This window comes from Ahaetulla prasina, chromosome 1 (genome assembly GCF_028640845.1).
Source record: "Ahaetulla prasina isolate Xishuangbanna chromosome 1, ASM2864084v1, whole genome shotgun sequence".
NCBI classification, from domain to species: domain Eukaryota; kingdom Metazoa; phylum Chordata; class Lepidosauria; order Squamata; family Colubridae; genus Ahaetulla; species Ahaetulla prasina.
The window spans coordinates 140988015-141008894 of NC_080539.1; the positions used below are offsets into that span (position 1 = coordinate 140988015).

The 20880-nt window shown below is 36.1% G+C and overlaps 1 protein-coding gene across 10 annotated transcripts in view; it reads left to right on the plus strand.

Moving 5' to 3' along the window:
• The window catches only part of DST (dystonin), a 381039-nt gene that overhangs the window by 83852 nt on the left and 276307 nt on the right, over positions 1-20880 (plus strand). The gene's annotated exons all lie outside the window — the stretch shown is intronic.

The window sequence follows — 20880 nt, forward strand, 5'->3', positions numbered from 1 at the left end:
TTCCCAGTCTAACGTTGAGCACCTGTTAACCAAGTCAGACTTGGTTAGCTTTTTCAACCCTTAGCAAATATGTGATGCCCCTTGCAGGCAGTGTGAGGAGATTCTGGAATTATTATTGAAAATGTTATTTTGTTTATTTTAAGTGTAAAGGAAGCTACTATATTAGGAAGTCAAGATGGTGCACCTGGGGTTGAGAAGCCGTCAGGAAACAAAGTCAGTGAACAGGAGATGCTCAATTTTATCAGTTTAGACTGACATACAGTTCATGTACTGCTGGGAAAAGACTATACTTTTTTTTATCTAGATCAGGGGTCTCCAACCTTGGTCCCTTTAAGACTTGTGGGCTTTGTGGACAATCTGGGAGTTGAAGCCCACAAGTCTTAAAGGGACCAAGGTTGGAGACCCCTGATCTAGATAATCAACGACAAAAAAAAAAAAAAAAGAAGACTACCCAGTTTGATGTAGCGATTAAGGCAGTAGGCTTAGGAACCAGAAGACAGTTGTGAGTTCTAACGTGCCTTAGCCATGAAAGCCAGGTGGGTGACTTTGGGCCAGTCTCTTTCTCTGAGCTGAACCCACCTCACAGGGTTGCTGTTGTGAGGAAAATAAGAAGAAGAAACTGTGTTTGCCACCATGAGTTATTTGTAAATATAATAAAAGTTGGGGAAAAAATCAAATAAATAAAAACTTTGCTTCATAATTGATGGTACATGGTGGTCCAGAAGCTTGACATTTTTCCAAAACTAATTGTATTTTACCTGAACCAGCAACCGTGATTTATGTTTGCTGTGCTATTTTAGGATGTACTAGTTCTTGACTTACAACCTATCACTTAGTGACCAAAATTATGACAGGAACCCCCCCCCCTTCCAAAGCTATTTACAACCTAATTTTGAAGTTATGATGACTGTAATCCCTCATTGTATGACCACATTTTGGGTGCTTGGCAACCAGCTCACCTTTACAGCTCTTAGCAATATCCTGTGCTATGATGTGTGTGTGTGTGTGTGTGTGTGTGTGTGTGTGTGTGTGTTGGTGTTTGTGTCTGTGTTTTGCTGGTTTCTGGCATCTACTTCCAGTTTCCTACCAAAAATGCAGAGTTTTCTTAATGACCATGGCATTTGCTTAGTAACCATTGAAAAAATTGCTGAAAATTGAGGCCCATTCACATGATGCATCAATTTACAGCTGCAGCAACTTAGAATGTAATTCTGAGCTCAATTATGGTTGTAAGATGAGGACCATCTATAATGAGAAATTATGGTTTTCTTCAAATTAGGAACGGAAAGTCAGGAAGAAGGGACTATTTGTATTGTGGTGTCAGAGTTTCAACCAAGTTTGACAATAAAATATGTCTTTAGAACTTGAACAGGAACTAGCAGGAAACAGTCAAGGAAATGGCAAGGAAAGATAAATTGCTTTTATTCTGGATGGCAAGAAGTTCTAATAATGATCAGGCAACTTCAAAATCAGGATATCAAGTCCGAAGTAGAGCATAGAATTACTCTAATGAAGTGAGATTAAACCCTTTTTTCCCTAGAGCAGAAGTCCACCTGTAGAACAAACAGAAAGTGATATTTTATATCCTTAAATATAAGGATATATCCTTAATGAGATTTGAAGGCTATTTTAAAAGTTTCATTCCTGGGATGTTATTCACGTGCTGAGTTATGATTTATTTAAACAGAGACTGTTCAATAAAAATATTGACTCAATATGTGGTAGTCTGTTAATTTGTAAACAATATTTTATAAATCATAACTATTGAGTTTAAGTAACATGCTGAGCAACAATCATGTTAATGTGTGAACCCAGCTAATGTGTAAATTGTCCCTACTATATTTATCCCGAATGCAAGAAAGCTGCTTGCATTCAGAAATGAGTTCATTTAGTACTTTGGGAAAAAATCTGGGTCTGTCTTGATGTAATAAGGAGCATTTCATGGTGTCTGGGAAATCTTTGTGATACATTTTGTCTCCAATGACTGATTTATGCCCAACCCAATGTGCAGTAATGAAAGCTGCATAGAATCCCTTGATCAATAGCTGTTTTCATTATTGTTGCATTTTCAACAACCACAAGATGTAATGTGGCCTGATTATTTCAATAGAAAATGCCATATAGTACATTCCTTTTCACCAATGCTAAAATATTTTATATTTGGTTAATCAGCAAGTTGATGTAATTCGAAAAAAGTCCAGATATATAAAGCTACTTAATTAAGATTTAATTTTACACAAAGAATCAGGCTTTAGTTTTGCTGACAGGCAGGGTGGATAAAAATCAATGATTTTTTTAAAAAATTGGATTTAAAAAAAAATTAAATTGGATTTTTTTATTTTTATCAAATTTATTTTAATACAATGCTTTGGAGTCAAAATTCTATCTAATGATAGTTTTCTGTTTAAGATATATTAATAATTTAGTTTATTCAGCATGAAAGGGAGCTTAGTTATGTAGCATGAGGCTGTATATTCTGCAGTATTGGGACTGTCGGTGAATCAACAGCAGGTCAGAGGAGGAGCCGCTGCTTTAAAAATTATGATTTAAATTGACTTGATTTAAATCAAATTCACCCTGCTGACAGGTGCTGATGGACTTGGTGATTCCCTTAAAGTAAGTCTTGGCAAAAGAGGAATTGAGAAAGGGCCAATATGCTAAAAAAGATAGTTTTGGAGTGGTGTTTGGTTTCTTGCAAGTTTGGATTGAAGTAAAATGCAATGAGATACTAAAAATGGCTGCAGAATAGTTTCAAGGAAATTCCATAAAATGCATTTGAAATTCCCCTTGCTGGTTCTTTCATCCACTGTTTTGATACAAAGCTATATAGATGCAAATCTGCTGGTGGCTTTCTTTTCTGTAGTGTTATTCTTCAAATACTAGAATTGTGAGTTAGCAGATTGCCCATATGGTTTTACTTTCAATCTGAACCTAGTAATTGAGTTTTTATTCATTCTATTATCATAGTAGAATTTAGGTAAAAACTGATTCATGATCTTTTTTACCTTAAAGTGTCTGGAAACTGCTGTTGGATGGATGTTTTGCTAAATGCCAGAAGTTGGCTTAACTTTTTGTATTAAATAGTCCAGGCTTGGTTGAACCTTGAATATAAAATAATTACCTTATTGCTGGATAACTGTGTTCCAGTAAATGCTAATGGATAAAGAAGCCTACCTTTCCATTTCCTTTGATTTTATCTGGTTCTCTGTTAGTTAAAGAAATTATTCCAATCTGTATTGAATATATTTCCATGGCAAACCACTGCATTGCCTTTTGCTAAAAATGTGAAACTTTCAAGAGGGCCATCATTCCTAGTTTTTCTCCCTTTGTATCTTTTTAGTTTAATAATATTTTTTAAATGCAGGTGTGTAATATTTCATGGTATTTTATACTATAGTATAATGGATTTTATTTTACTGTAAATGATCATATTTTGTAAATGGAAATTTGTAAATATTCTTTTTATCCCAAAAGTGTTTTTCAAAAGGCAAGTGGACTTTGTTTTTCTTAAGGACATTTCACTTCTCATCCCAGAACCTTCTTCAGCTCTGAAGAATATTTTTTTCTAGAAAAAAACATATCAAGAGCCTTTTTTTAATTGCTTTTTTTTAAAAAAATCAAGATTTTATTTTTGTTACATTTTGCTGCAACAGTGCAAATTATGTTATATTCTTCCTTAGTACTTTTTTCTACACAGCTTGACTTTTTATTAATCTTGTGGGAAATAACACTATCATTACACATCTTCATTTTCTGGAATGGTTGATTTGGGCCATAATATTCCACACCAAAAATAGAACTTAACAGTTGTACTTGAGAAAGAATTGGCTGTTTCATCTTCTGTAGCTGGCTGCACCCTTTTTTGATCTCTGCTTAGGAGAGGAGGAACTGCTGCACGTTTGGGAATCAGATGAAAGCTGGAATGGGCTGCATCATCTGAACAGTAAAAAAGACTAATTCCATTTAATTCCAGTTAAGAAGTATGCAATATCAAGATCGTTATTGATCTCTGGTTTCTATGTATATTGATCTTGTGCATTTTGTAGTCCCAATTGTGCATTGTACTCACCGGCAAGTCATTTCCTTTTATGAGCTCATGATTGTCAGGCTGAGTCATTGTGTTGCTTGTGTCCGACACGCTCTTAGCTAGGATGATCAGTAATGGCTTCTGAAGGGAAAAAAAATCCTATGCATTGCTGCTTACCTTTGCTATCAATCAGTGGTGGTTTTAAATTTTTTTACTATCAGTTCTATGGCTGTGGCTTGGTGGGCGTGGCAGGGGAAGGATACTGTAAAATCTTCATTCCCACCCCAATCAGCTGGGATTTGGGAGGCAGAGAATAGATGGGGGTGGGGCCAGTCAGAATTTTTACTACCGGTTGTCCGAACTACTCAAAATTTCTGCTATTGGTTCTCCAGAAATGGTCAGAACCTGCTGAAACTCACCTCTGCTATCAATGTTATTTGCAATAACACAAAACTATTTTGGAGCTGTAGTTGGGACTTCACAAAAACTCAACTCTTTTTTAGGAACATCAGTTAGTCATTTCTATTTTCAGCAGGGTTACTTAAAAGGACTACAGGTAGTCCTTGACATACAACCACCAATTTTGAGGCCAAAATTTCTGTTGCTAAGCAAGATGATTGTGAAATGAATTTTGCCCCATTTTACGACCTTTCTTGGCAAAGTTTCTAAGGGAATCACTACAGTTGTTAGCAGCATGGTTATTAAGTGAATCTGGCTTCCCCATTGACTTCGCTTGTCAGAACGTCACAAATGGTGATCACATGACCTTGAGACACTGCAACCATCAAAAATATGAGCTGGTTGACAAGCGTCTGAATTTTGATCATGTGACTGGGGAAATGGTGCAATGATAATAAGTGTGGGAAATGGTCATAAGTCATTTTTTTCAGGGCTGTTGTAACTTCAAATGGTCACTAAATGAAGTGTTCTAAGTCACGGGCTAACTGTATTCCGACATGGGTGCAAAACTGCTGATTGCCTGAGTGACCTCAGTGGTGCTGCTGATGTTAATAATCCACAGCTGTTACCTCCTTCCAGCTGTTGACTCTCTTGGTTTCTTTACATTAGCAGTTACTTTGCAAGAGATATCAGTCAGGATCCAGTATCTTTTTGGCATGTTGCAACTCTTTAAACGTCATCATGGTATCTTCTCGTTTGGGATTCCTCTCTGGAATGACAACCAACTGATAATTTTTAAAATTCCTGTCAGGTTGGTTGAGGTTCACCATTTAACTAGATGAGGTATAGTTTTGCAGATGGACATAGTAGCCTTAAATAATGCATATAAGTGAGGCCTAATCAAGAGATAACTATATCGCTGAGACTAAACATTATTGAGACATCACATGTTTGAAACTAAAATTACACTTTCTTTTGAGAGAGAGTATATAAGCATTCCCTGGTTCTGTTAAGATACAATATAGTACTTGTACACAGGCTGATTGCTTGGTCTAATCAACCATTCCTCCTTGTATTGAAGCAGTATGTGTTATCCTTGAAAAGTATCTGGAAATGCAGTTGATGCAAATTCTGGCAGCTGAGCTATTAACTTTTGCAAGATAGGAGGATCATATGATGCCTCTGCTGAAAGTTGGGCATTGATAATTGATTGCCTGTTGGGCAGAATTTAACCAGTTGGTATTGCCCTTTAAAGGCTCTGTGGCTTAGTGACCTTTAAAGGCTCCATGGCTTAGGGCCTTTCCAATAGAATGTGTCTCCTGCTTTCGACTGGTCCAGTTGTTAGGAGTTTTAGGGGAGGCTGTTTTGAATAAGTTTCTACTATCAGAAGCTTGCCTTTGTGGTGTGTGGGAGTCGGGCCTTCTCTAATGATGTTCCCAGGCTATGGAATACATTCCTTGGAGATTTGTTTGGCTCTCACTCTCTCAACATTTAGGAAATCTGAAACAATTAATCTGTTTTTCAGGGTTAGATAAGTTTGTTAGACTACTTTAGTAATTTTAATATTTTCATTTATTTTTAATTTGTATACTCTTTTTTTCAGTTTTTGTTTAGCTGTGTTAAGTGTCCGCCAGAGTAAGAATGCAGCATACAAATAAATCAGTATAAATGGCCCTCAACTTCCAAGGAATGTCAAATGAGATAAGATACGAATGCATAGAAAAGTAGCTTATGGTAGAAGGAAATTGGAATGTAACCTTAAAGAGAGAGGATAAAATATAAATGCATTAATAATCACTGTCTAAAAGACTGGAAGTGGCTTCTTTACAATCTTTTCTTTTTTCTTTTGTCATTATTTTTGTTTATTTTCAAGAGTGGTATGCTTTTATTTTGTTAAAAAATTCTAAAGTAAAAATTATATACATAAAAAAGATACAAATGCACCGAATTGTGTTTTCCAACCAATTACAAAGGTGTTAGGACTACAGCAGCTACTCGACATTCATTCTGTAATTTGGAGGGCACCAGATTGGGAAAGATTAGTGCATAAACTAATCAACATATTGAAGAACAACTGTATATGAAAATTCCTAAAAATGTCATTTAAATGGATTTCAAACTTGAGCTTTGAAATAATTTATTAAATAACCGTGTTAAAGAAAATTCAAAGAATTCAAGTAGATTAACATGATAGACAAACATAGTTACTAGTTTGGCCTGAAGTTAATATTTTATTGTAAGTGGCCTCAGAAATGAGAGAGAGAAAGAAGTGAGAGTCAGTAAATGAATACATGTGAAACATTCTTAATAATTTAAGGCATTTTCATAAAGATAATTAGTACACCTACAATAAACAAACATTCTGCTTTAAAAATGGAAAAACAGGCTTATAATTTTAATTATCTTTTCAAGATTGCTACATTTTTAAAAATTATCACTATCCTATTTTTTGGTTATAGCTACAGAGCATTACTATTAGTTGTCAATATTTGAACTGCAGCCTGGAATGCTGTTTAAGGCTCACATAAGTTGACTTTGTGCAGCTGTCATGTGTGGGATTCCTAAAGAAGATATCCATCGTGTCTTCAAGAACCACATGGCCCAGAAAAACCAGGGATATTCGCCTTCTAATAAACAGTACAAAAATATGTTGTTGATCATAAATCTACTCATGTTGCATGAATTCCTCCAAATGATTTTGGGAGATGGGGAAGATGACCTTACACTTTTTGTGGTTCTAGCCGTCTTGCCTACTTTTCCCCTAAAAATGTTATATGTTTACTAGTTATATTAATAATGGGATTGCAGTGTAAAACTTTTAGCTATTATAACAGTTCAAATTTACAGAATATTAATTGCATCATCATGGGCTGATTTAGGCAGACATTTTAATTGCAAGATTTTCTCCATTTTGTACATACCTGTTTCAGTAAAAATGTAAACATGGCTGTACAGTTCACATCTGAAAAAGTTTCAGGAAGCATATCTTTTTTAAGGTATGCAACTTGGTTATTCTTGGTTCATCATTCATCATTGTTGGGTGTGTCTGTGCTACATTTAAACCATCCTCACTCAGAAAAAAATACAGTTTTGGCGCTCTCAATGGCTATATTCATACGATGCACTGAGCCGCAAGCTGGTACGTTAGGTTTTTGCTTAACCATCTGCCTGAGTGTAACTAATGGCTTAACCCAGGGTGAAATGCTCCTGGTTTGGACCGGATCGGCTGATCCGATAGCGATGGCAGGTGGTTCGGAGAACTGGTAGCAAAAATCCCTGCCCCTCCCCACCGCCTATGCCCACCCAATCGCCTGGTTGCCCGCTTGCCACTTCTTTTAAAAAATGCTTTTAAAAGGTAAAAAGGCTCTGATGATCACAGCTGAGCCGTGCGATCATCAGAGCCTTTTTTTACTTTTAAAAGCATTTTTTACAACCTATTCAGCCAAATAGGATGTAAAAAATGCTTTTAAAGTAAAAAAAAAAGAACGCGTGCCACAGCTGTTCCCCCCCCTCCGCGCGATGTTCTACTTACCCCATGCCTCCTTTTGGCGTGCACGCACCTCACATTTGTTGTGTGGTGCGCACTGTGCATGTGAACCGGTAGTAAACTTGTTCAGATTTCACCACTGGCTTAACCATGACTTAGTAGGTAAACTAAATAATGGTTTAGCATAAGTGTCATTTTCTTGTATATTAATATTTATTTAAATATTGCTGCTAATTTTATTTTATTTTTCGTAATAATGACTGCAGAATCATTGTAAAACCATGCCTAATATATGCAATCTACTTTGGGTCATATAACAATGTCAACTTTCTTCCTGCTTCAGGATGATTTGATAGAAGCACAGCATATTCAAACTTTAGAGCATAAAGAGAAATTAATTGCATCTTTATAGAGAAAGGAATCTCATCCTAGAGTTCTGCCATTTTTTGTGACTTTTGGTCTTATTTTGTCAATCTATGTTGATAATCAGACTGAACCTCTAATTTTGATAAATTACGTTATAATGAATTTGATAAACAACCCATGTTAAAAAATAGCTTGCGAACAATATTATTGAAGATTGCTTGTGTACAAAATTATATTAGCATATCAGTGCCAGTAAATACTGTGCTTGTTAAATATTTTTATTTGTTTCTATCAGGCACAGAAATAGTTTTAAAATGTGTTTAAAAATAGATCAGTATTGCATTTGGTGTGGATTACTGAGCTAAAGAAAATTCTTTGTGGCTTTTGTCTATTTTACTTACGTTCCCATTGGAGCTCATGGAAATTTTGCCATACTTTCAGTGGGAAGATATTTTCATCAAGATTTTTCTTAAGCCCACATGAGTAAACTTTATAATTGTTCATCCATGTGACTTGAATGATAAAAACAGAATGAGGAAGAGGAGTGAGCATGGCAGAAATACTAGACACTTGATCACCCAGCCATTATTAACTCTAGTGTTGACACCTAGGAGAAGGAATTACAGGGAAACAATACCCTGCAAATAGCCCCGTACTTCTATGAATTAGAATTTCATGAAGGTAGGGATGGAGGACTGCAACAGGCAGATTTTGAGTCATCCCTACCATCAACTATGGATACCATTCTTAGTTGATGTTGCTTAATGCCAGAGTCAGAGTATTTATATTATGGGAAACGAAACAAGACTTTTTATCAGAGCTACTTTGAATAATTTTGGAATGATCATCATAAACATGCCAAGAATCAAAATGTGAGACCAACCTCAGGTGAAGCCAAAATTCATATTTTATAAAATATAAAAATAAAATGGTATAGAAGTTTTAATCACCAACTTAATAGGAATGTACACAATTTGGAGGGGCTAATTGGGATGCCACAATGTGGTAGTGGTTCAGTTTTGATTCTTTTTAATATGCTTAAATATAAGGGGGGTGGGGGAGAATCACAAAATATTTTTTGAGAAATTCAAACTGACTAAATAGTCATGGCTACAGTAAATTCTTAAATCGATCTTCCCATTGCCTTTGATGACTTAATACAGGAATAAAGATAATAGCCTTATCCTAAGTCTTTCCCGTCTGATAATTTTTTTTACTGTACAGAGATGACATTAAATATTGGCTTCAGTACAGGTAGTCCTCCACTTACAACAGTTCATTTAGTGACCATTCAAAGTTACAATGGCACTGAAAAATGTGACTTATGACCATTTTTACAGTTATGACTTTTGCTGCATCCCCATGATCACATGATCAAAATTCAGATGTTAGCAACTGATTTATATTTATAAAGATTACTGTGTCCCAGGGTCATGTAAATCACCTTTTGCAAACTTCTGATAAGTCATTGGGGAAGCCAGATTCACTTAGCAATCAGGTAACTAACTTAACAACTGCAATGATTCACTTAACAAGTATGACAGGAAATGTTGTAAAATGGGATAAAACTCACTTAACAAATATCTCATTTAACAACAGAAATTTGGGGCTCAACTGTGGTGATAAGTTGAGGATTACTTGTATAGGCTTATTGATCAGTTGCAGTTCATTTAAGTTGTGAAGGTCAACAATGTATGGCATTTGCTATAGTGCATTGGTTATTCACTGATTATTTGAAGAAAAAAAAGGAAAACGGATTGATATGTTGGTACATTGGTTGTAATTTTCTGTTTTTTTTATATTAATCTGAAAAGTATTAGAACTCTAGGCTAAAGTTGAATAGTAAAGTAATTGCTGATTTAAAAAAATAGGAATAGAAAACAATTTTGTGTAGTTGTTAATAGTTCTGTACAGTGGTGAAATCCTCTGCGGTTTGCCACCGGTTTGCTGCCCTCACATGCATGGTGTGTGCCAAATGCATGCTGTGCGCGCTTGCATGTGCAGTGCGCGCCAAATGCATGCTATGTCTGCATGTGCAGTGTGCACCAAATACACACTTTACACGGAAAAGGAACGCTTAACAAGGTAAGCAGAATAGCAAGGGGGGAGAACAGCTGTGCTGAGCTATTTAGATTCGCTAGAAAGCAGGAAAGCAGAAAGCAGCGAATATAAATCGCGTGGCACAGCTGATAGTCGGAAATACTGGTTGAAACCAACTGGTAGCTTTTTTTTACTATTGGTTCACCGAACCAGTAGCTTTTATCACTTCTGGTTCTCCCAAACTGGTGCAAACCGGTAGGATTTCACCACTGGTTTTCTTGTAGTTCTAGTCCTGCCTGTATCATGAAGCCAGCTGGGTGACCTTGGGCCAGTCATTCTCTGTCAGACCTAGGAAGGAGGTAAGAGGAAACCACTTCTGAAAATTCTTGCCAAGAAAACTGCAGAGACTCATTCAGACAGTCGCCAGAAGTGAAAAACTGATTCAGTGGCACAAAAGAAAAAAGGAAAGGAAAAAAAGAAGACTGAACTATGTCCTTGTGCTGGCTTGTAGTTTAGCCAGCATTAATTATCAAAAATCCTGCTTTTGTCAAAACTATATTTTGCTAGGCAGAGTCAGTTCATTAGGGGTATTAGAGAAAAATATTCTTGGTGTAAACAAACACAAATGGGATTTAATTTAGGCTGGTTTTAGGCTATCACATTTAAGATTATATGTACTCTTTGTCTCCCTTTGGCATTCAGAAAGCCTTTTATTTATTTTTTCCCACATTTCTGTGTCATGGAGTTGAATCTTTTGATTGTTCCTCTTCAGACCGTGAACAAAAGATGGCAGTGTATCGGTTAGAGCTAAGTGCAGTAGGAATAATAAAATGTGTATCTCTGAGGTAAACATCAGCTGATGTACCTTATAAATACAGTAGCTTTGGAGTTTTTTGGCTTATTTATGTAACCTAGATAATTTAACTGTTATCTCAGGACCACAATTTGTCACTTTCTACATTCTGAGGTAGAAAATTAGGGAAAATGGTAAACAGCTAAAGTCCTGGCAAATTTGTTTATTATATAGTTTGATAACATGGTGTTTTCAGCAATGTTATTTCCTCTTTTTTTTGCTACTTAAACTTATAATTTGCACTCTATTTAGTAAAATAGTTACTATTAATTAATAAAACTATTAGCATCATCCCTTTTCAGAAATTCCTATAGGAACGGTGCTGAAAAGTGATTTTGTACACAAGGATACAGAAATTGTTCAACAACTCACCTGATTTACTTAATACTGATATGTGGAATGCAAGGTAAATATCTACTACCAGTCTGCATCTCCTATTATTTTTTATCTACATTTATCTATATTCAAAACAAAATGAACTTGTCTTTTATAAAGATGAAAACATGGAAATGTCAGAAACTGCCAGATAATGAAGCTTGATCAGGGCAGCAAAATGCTTTTTAAATATTATTTAAAGTAATAAGGTTTCATTAAAACCATATTTTCCACTTAGAATTTCAAGATGCCAAAACCAACATTTGGTGCCTTCCATGATAATCAAAATGAACATCACAGATTTAAGAATTAGTACGTATATCTTGGCATTGGTAACCAGATTGAAATGTAATTTGCATAAAAGCTATGTGGTAAGACTTGTTAATAGGGAAAAACATTTTAAAAGCAGAAAAAACTAGTAATTTAAAATTACACATTGCAGAAAACAAATTTGTTTTTAAAATCTGAGAATTGCTATAATTCGATTTCACTGTTACAGGACAAAGCCCTGGTGCTATAGTCATAAATAATATGTCAGCTTTGGAAGCCATACTAGGCCGAAGGCTTCCACACACTGCCACTTTCTCCTGTGTGGGAAAGTAGGAGAAGGGGTGGTGGTGGTACAAGGGGCTATTAGACATAATAACATTCTTCCTGCCGGTCAAGGTCAGGCTGAGCCCACATCTGGAGAAGGAGTAGCCAGAATGATGCCTTGAGATGGGACGGTTGGTGATTGGAGCATGTGATCGGCAGAGGAGTCAAGGGGTGGTGGTCTGGGGTTTTGTACTACTGAGGAAAAACCCGGATCTCCAGATTCGGAGTTTCATCCAGCTGTGCCAGCTTACCTATGCTAGTAAAAGAACTTTGAAAGATGTTTGTCTCGGAGTCTTTTCTGCAGGAGTGGGTTTTCTGGAACGCTGAGATTATATTCAACTGAAAATATTTTTTCTGATTGCCATTTTAAAGCCATAGTGATCTTATATTGATACATTTATAATACTTTTGTAATATTTATTATTTTATAAATTGGAAATTATTATAAAATAATTACAATAATTTCCAAGTTCTTAACGGCTGCAAATCGTTGATAATTGAAAAAGGGTGAAGGTTGATTGTATTAAGAAGACATGAGCAATGTGAGGGGCTGTACTATATAACCAATGAATTTTAGAATTTTTTTTTATTAAAAAGTTTTACCACAATTTTAATAATTAATTACCCTCCTCCTCCCTCCACCTCCCCACCTCCCCCCAGAATTTTAGAATTTTAAGTAACTTAGAAAAGATTTACTAAACACATTGTGAAGGCAACCTGAGATAATATCCAAAAGTACAACAAATAGTTGCATGAGTGGGTTGAAGGAAGGCCTATTTGTATTAATAAAGAGTCCTGAAGGATAGGATATATTTCCACTGTTGAATGTTGGAGATTATCTTAAAGAAGATAACAACATAACTGTTAAATCTGTAGCTAAGTAAGATGTGTTTGTAGGAGGAAACCCTTGCATTTTTATATTCTGCTAATGTTATTTTTTTCTCTGCCAAAAAGAAAATAATCTATAATTAGTTAAGGCCTCAGGGAGATTTATATGACATCTCTGAACAACATGTAGATGGTGAAATTGTTTTATGCATAGGAATGTATAGAGGCAAATAATTAGTATAATTTAAATAGAAATACAATACATTTCCCTTTAGTAAGAAAAAAAATTGACAAGAGATTTTGGAGTTTGTTTAGTCTTTTCTCCAGATACTATTGATAGATAACTTCAAAACCCTTGTTCTTTTGATTCTTTATCATGTTGGCTAGCAGTTCTTCAGTCTGACATGCTTTTAAATGGATTTTTTCCTTTGTGAAATAAGACGCATGTCAATCTATTTAATATCAGACTCTTGCTGTGCATCTGTACAAAAGAATTGACCAAGTCCAAGTTCCTGTTCTCCTTTCCTGGACCAATATCCTACAAAAGAAATCCAACTCACATTATGAACTCGGCATTTTTTCTATTTCTTATAGAATCCCTCCTGCTTATACAGGAAGTCCATGCTTAACAACTTTGTTCAGCAACAGTTCAAGTTACTACAATAGTGAGTGAATTGTAGTTATTATCAGTCCTCAAAGTTTGTGGCCGTTGCAGGGCTTCTTGGTTGTGTGATCAAAATTTGGGTAGTTGGCAGCCCACTCACATTTATGACCTCAGCAATGTGCTTCAATTCACCCAACCCACCTATGCATCTTCCTGGTGTCTCTGCCTTTTTGCCCGCACTCTGCGCTCTCCATCGCCCCTACACCCTGAGCTGACCTCCTCCCACTGCTGAGGATGACTGCCCTGCCAAGGCAGCTGCTGGCATTTTGCAAACTCCTCACAAAGGAGAGGAAGAAATTAACAAGTGGTTTGCAAGTATGAACTATTTTTCTTAAAAGCATTACATTATACTTATCTATTATTATAATCCAGCACAAAAAGTATTGGATTCAAGTAGTACGAATCCATTCCTCTTGCAGTTTGACCACATGATACTTTGAAAAAATTCTTGAGTGTTGGCACAGATTTGTATAAAACTATTCAATGGTTTCTGTTGATGTATTTCAGTGTTGAACTGGTCCATGAAATAATTGTGCCATTTACAGAGTGGCATTTGCCCAAAATGAAATAGTAAAAAAGCAAGTTTAGATTAGCTGCCAGTTTTTTCATGGCTATTCTTTCCTTGCCAGGGCACTGCTGAATGCAGTTGTTATGCTCTATAAAGCAAGAGGCAAAAATAAACTCAGAATAAGCATTTGATGCAGAGCTAATACCTCTAGCCACTTTTGCAGCTGTTTCAATCCAGTTCATTTCATTGGAATTCTTTCTCGCACATCGGAGATTATAATCATAATGCCCAGTGATTCAACTGGAACTTTCCCCCTATCAGACCTTCTCCTAAATTAGACCCCGTGGGCAGGCTTCCAATTGTTTATTATCCAGCCTTTTAAAATAAGTTTTATTTTAAAATAAAATATCCCCAGCAGGAGGTTTGTATTTTAATAGGGGGCTAATAAAGGGATTGTGCATTAATATTAACTAATTTTATTGCTGAGGTAAAACTTAGTTAAGTGACTTATCTTTGGCTGCATTACCTTTGTAGCTTCAAAGGAGGGAATTGTTCAGAATACCTTCCCATTCATTCATTGGCAATGATCCAGTTGTTCCATATTGATATGTTGTATTACAAAGCTGAAACCTTACACATTAACTGCAGTGTTACCATTGTAACATTCTGATGAGAGAAACCAGATTTTGGGGGCTGGTTCTTCCCTCCACCAACCTAAAATTAAAAAAGAATATTTATAGATTGCAAATGGCATTTTGGGGGCTGGCTTCTTTGATAGAAGAATCTTTAAAAAACTATTTGTTTTTAGGTAGGACATTGTATGTGGTGTAAAAGCAATAGATGAGCTTTGTATGCAAAACTTGCTTATCAATGGTTTATTTAATCATGGTTTACCAAGTTAGCCTAGCTGTTTGGATTCATTTCATAATCACAAATTAACAGACGACATTTCTGCCTTGCATGTTATAGGCTGAGATAACATAAGTATATGGTCCATGGAAACCCAGAAAATTAAATGGAGTAATGATAGTTTAATTAAACATAGGTAAATAGCTAGTGGAACAAGGTCCTCACACCCAGGTGGAAGAGTTTTGTGAGCAAGAATAAGAAGTAGGTAGTGATTGTATTGGCTGCCTCTGTCCTAGAACTCTTAGGACGGCCATGATATCTGTGCTATATGTAGACAACTGCCAGCAGGCAGAACATAGAAGGGATCTCACATTTAAAATTAGAATTCCTTATATAGGGATAGTACAGAACAGGACCTTATCTGGCTACTTTTTCCCAAAAATTCATGTAAACTGCAATTCATAATTACATTGCAGAAAACTACTGGATGATGATGATGATTTGCAAAGGAATGACTTCTGAGGCAAAGAGTAAATGCTTGAAATATTTTTTAAGAGGGCACATGCTGCCTACTGGCATTTGCCAAATAAGCCCTGTTCGTGTTGGTGGCAGTTGACTCCAGTGCTCGAATTGGGGTTAGGCTGTAATTTTAGAAGATCCCATGTTTAAATGGAAAGGGTAAATATTTGTGGTCGTATTACTTTAGTTAGACTTTTCATCATGGTGAATGTTCCTCATTCCAGACACACACTTCTTGTGTGGTTACATGATACACTGTTTTAGATAGTTTTCATACTGGAATAATTTACATTACTCCTACTTGAATCAGTGGGAGAATGTTTTTCTTTATCTTTTTGAGTCAACTTGAAATTCTGACAAATAATGAGGTGCACTATGAATTATCATATTTTGGATACATTATATAAATTCCTAACTTTCTTGAGAAGTTTATAATGTTGGGAAATTGGAAAGAAAGAGAAAGAGGGAAACCAATAACAAGGGATACAGACTCAATTACAGTGATGATGAGCGCACTTTTGGAAGACTTGAAGGTCCAGGTTAGGACACATCACTCTGGAGAAAATCTGTCTTTGGGGTTGCTAAGAGATGACACTCGCCATCATCACCATCATGGTAGATGATGGCCCACCTAATTAAGTATATCCATCACCATCCATATATCATCCTGGCTGCATCCAGGCACAAAGACAAAATATGCTGTACCATTATTCATAAATATCAAGGCCCACCCTAATGTACCGTGTTTCCCCTGTGTTATTCTCATCTTCATCTGTACAGGAAAACAGATAATTAGGCATTTTTGTACTGCTTAGTGGTGAGCTATTCTTTTAGAAAGAGAATTTTTAGAAAGAGAACTTCATTAAATACAGTCGCACAAGCAAGACACCCTGCTTCACATCACTTAAGCAGCTGTGTCCTCTAGGACAGGGGTCTCCAACCTTGGTCCCTTTAACACTTGTGGATTTCTGGGAGTTGAAGTCCACAAGTGTTAAAGGGACCAAGGTTGGAGACCCCAGCTCTAGGAGGCCCAGTGCACTTGTTAGGAAGGCTGTCAGCCTCCGCTTTAATTTACTGTATTTCTCCTACTAGATTATCTGACTATTTTATTACCTTGTTAAAAGTTTGCTCTACTGATTGTCTTACATGCTTTATGGAGAAGGGGGGGGGGAGGTTTTCATTGTTCCCAGCGTCGGCTGACATTGTATATGGGGGAGAGGGGAAATGCCATTTTCAAAACCAGAGGTTTGAATTGTGTTGGCGCGTGAATGAAACGGCAGCTGCTGATTCCACATTCCATTCAGAAGATTGACAGAGGGAGAATATCGGAAGTGAAACTACACATGGCTGAGGAGAAAGAAGACGTTGGACTATTACTGTATGACCTCTAGTAGGGGGAGGGTTCAGGAGAGAATATGACTCTGGGGTTTTGATTTACTTCCAGTTCCAGCTTTGCTTCCACTGCATCCAGACTTGTATGATATAAATTACCAAATTCTTCAACATGATGAAGTTGGGTTTTTATTTTCTCAAACACTGATCTGGGGCAGGCTGACAAAGGCTTTCCCAGTTGTCTCTCTGCATGCATGGGTGTATATAAACAAGACTTCTGAGAATGCCTGCAAAGCAAAGTGGTTTTGCATGCTTCATTTATTTATTTGTGATAAGTATATGTTGCCAACTTCTAAAGAGTTACATTGATTTACAAAATTCCATAAAATTAATAAAATCAATAAATACATTAAAACAAATTACATTATTCAGTTGGACAGTCAGTTTGTGGAAGTCATTTCGGAATAATCTTCAAAGAACAAGAACACTCTGTAGACATTTTATGACTTTGAAGAAAGCTGCTTTGTAAAACACCCCTATTAAGTACCTTGCACGCCTTTGTTAACCACAGTTGCACCAAAATACAAATTATTTTTCTTCAAACTATGATATGAATAGAAACCAGGATTCTAAAACACAATCCAGCTTGGAAGAAAACTGGTTTTTAGGAAGGTGCTTTGCTGGAGTCCAATCATATGACATATAGTATTCAGATAGTCATTTTTTGATATCATTCTCTTATGTTTGGATATAAGCTGAAGGAACATACATCCCTGGTTCTACTGTATATAATAAAGGGAAAGTCCCAAACTGGGGGAGACCAGATGTTCTATAGGCTTATTGGATCAGGTTGCATTTGATGGGTCAGGGCTGAGTTGAGCTTTCTAAATCTGAATTGCATTACCTCTTGTTTTTTTTACATCAATTCTTGCAGTGTATCTTGAAGTACTGTAGTCAGAACATAAGATTTAAATTGTCAATTTTAAGGTTTCATCTTGAAATCTAAAATGTTTATAAATTGTTTTCTAAGATACTATATTCTAATCAATGATACTATATTCTAATTAAGTTACTATATATGTGCCTGTGGAAAAGCGTAGTCTGATCCTTCACTTGGCTTCATAGAAATCAATGTTTCCCATCCATGGCAAATTTAAGATGTATGGACTTCAACTCCTAGAATTCCTAAGGTAGCATGCTGGCTGAGGAATTCTGGGGAACTGAAGTTTGCACATCTTGAAGTTGTGGCAGTTCAGAAACCTTGATATAAAGCCTAATCCAAAAACTTACACTCAAGAAGAGGTGCTGTAAATAGCCTCTAAATCTTCTGAATATAGTGCACAATGCTGCAGCATGGACAGCAGGTCTTTGTGCCCCCAAGACAGCACGTGTCACACGTATAATGCACGGACTACATTGGTTACTAATTTGCTTCCATGTCCAATTCAAGGTGCTGGTTTTTAACCTTTAAAACCCTTCTTGGCCTGAGACCAGGTTATTTGGGGGACTGCTATTCTCCAATTACATTAGCCCATCCCAGGGGTGTCAAACTCAAGGCCCGCGGGCTGGATCTGGCCCACCAGCTGCTTAGATCTGCCCTGTGGGGCCGATCTGGAAACAGCAAAGGACCAGTCCTTTTTGCCTCTGCCAGTGAAAATGGAGCTCGGGATGGGCATGCGTGGCCCTCCCAAACTCTGTTTTTGCTGGCAAAGGGTTGCAGGAGGCCATTACAGCTGGAAATGGAGCTTGGGAGCCCATTTTCACTGCAGAGCGCTTAGGCCACCACAAGTGCCCCTGACACGAGTCACATCGAACTGGCCACACGAACCCTGACCATGCCCACCCTGGCCCCCCAAAGTCAAACACAGCCCTAATATGGCTCTCAATGAAATCGAGTTTGCCACCCCTGGTCCATCCTATTAGATCCAGCAGAGAGCATGCTATGGATTCTACCTGTATGAGACTTACATGCTTGACCTTTTCTACTGTGGAACTCATCTTATGGAATATCCTTGCACCTCTAATTTACATTAGCTCTATAATTTTTAATGTTTTGGAAGTTCCTCAAGACATGGTTAAGACCCTAGATTTCAGGGTTCCAGGAAACTGGCAACATTTTTAGATACCTCCCCTAAAGTAGGTGACATATGGTTGCTGTTATCTCTCTCTGTGTTTATGATTTGTATCATCTAATTTTAAATGATTTAATTTTTTTAATAATGATTGTCTATATTTTTATAAGATTGTTTTTATACTCTAGTTTTATTTGATTGTTGTATACCACCCACAATGATTTTCAGTGAGGTTGTTGGCATCTGTATACATTTGATAAATAAATTGGAACTGTTTCATAGCTAGCACCTATTAGTTGATTAATGTTTGTACATTCTGCTGATGCAAAAACTTGAATCATACAGTATGCTTCTAGGTAAGTTCCATTATAAATCAAATCCTATAACATCATACATTATAACATAATCATAACTGGGAAATGTTATAACCCTATTGGGAAATCTATATAAGTGGTGCTTTCTTTTATTAAATAGATTTTAAGGTTAAAGAACTCTCCTGCAATGAATGCTAAAGATAATCCTGTCAGTACAGGTAATCCTGGTTTAACAAGTGATTGTTTAACAACCAGCCAAACTATGATGGACTAAAAAAAAAAAGTTACAACCCATTCTCAAAGTTATGCTGCCCACCCTGTGTCATGTGATTGTATTTGGGTGCCCAGGACTGGCTCACATTAATGACAGGTTGCAGTGTCCTACACTCATGTAACCATGAGTTGTGATTTTTTTTTTTGCCAGGTTACAGAATAGTTTCCTTGATTCTGGCAAAAAATGCCCATTCACGAAAATGGATTCACTTAACAATCATATGGTTCCCTTAATGATTATGCAATGCACTTAATGACTGTTATTCACTTTTATGTTAGTAAAAACAGTCGTAAATTCAAGTCAGGTCATGTGATCATGCGCTTAATGACTGCAGTGGCTTATGACCAAAATTCTGGGCTCAGCTGTGGTCATTAAGAGAGGACTATCTGTATTCTTGTTGTGAAATACAAAATAAATACCTAGCTTGTAGCAATGAGTTGATTATTTGTAATCTTTGTTTAAGGATTACTTTTTTTCTCATATGCATGCAAATATAATTTTAATCAGTATTAAAAAGTTCAAATTGTGTTCCTAAATTTTGAAAAATTTTCCTCTTCCCCCAAGAATGATGTGATGGCTGCTTAGGCAAAAGGAATACCACTGATATTTGTATGGATTAGTAAATGCCTGTGCTATGTTTAATATTTTTCCAACATAACTCTTTAGGCGAGGAAATATTGTAAGCTTTTATTAGAGTGACGTATTTTACTTTATTTTAATTTATTTCAAATTTCTGCCGCAACTATATCTTTATATTTTCTTTTGTTAAAGTCAGTTTATATTTTTGCTATATATTTGGATATTTTCAGCTGTAGATCTATGAAAATTATATTAGAAATTCTACTAAAATCAAATCTTCATACCACATATGCAGTTAGGATGTAGAATTTTTTAATGTACAATTTGAACCTTATAGCATTTGCTGTTTCTCTGTTGTTTTGTAGATGCCAAGCAATATCAGAACTATTTGTTTATCTGCTCAGTTTATAAATTTATTGTAGAAAAATTTTGCAAAATGGTAATCCACACTTACCTTCAAGTTGTAATATTTTTCTAAAGAAAGGATATTCTGTGTTACGAGTTTTGATCTTTTTACTGTCAATACTTTTTTTGAAGTACTTTCCTGCAAACAGGAATGAATGCAAAGTTAGTCCTCAGGTTTAGTTGAAGAAATTAATGGCCTGAAATTATCCTGCAGCAATCTTTTACTCCAAAAATCCTTTGCTTGGCTTAATACTTTTTAAGAAGTATGAAAAAGGAAATATTGGATGAATAATTTTTTTAAAGATTTAATTCCAGTTGTGATCAATTCCCTTTTCCGGTGAAACTGTATTTCTCATTTCATACAATTTCAAAAGATACTATTGACATTTCTCTGT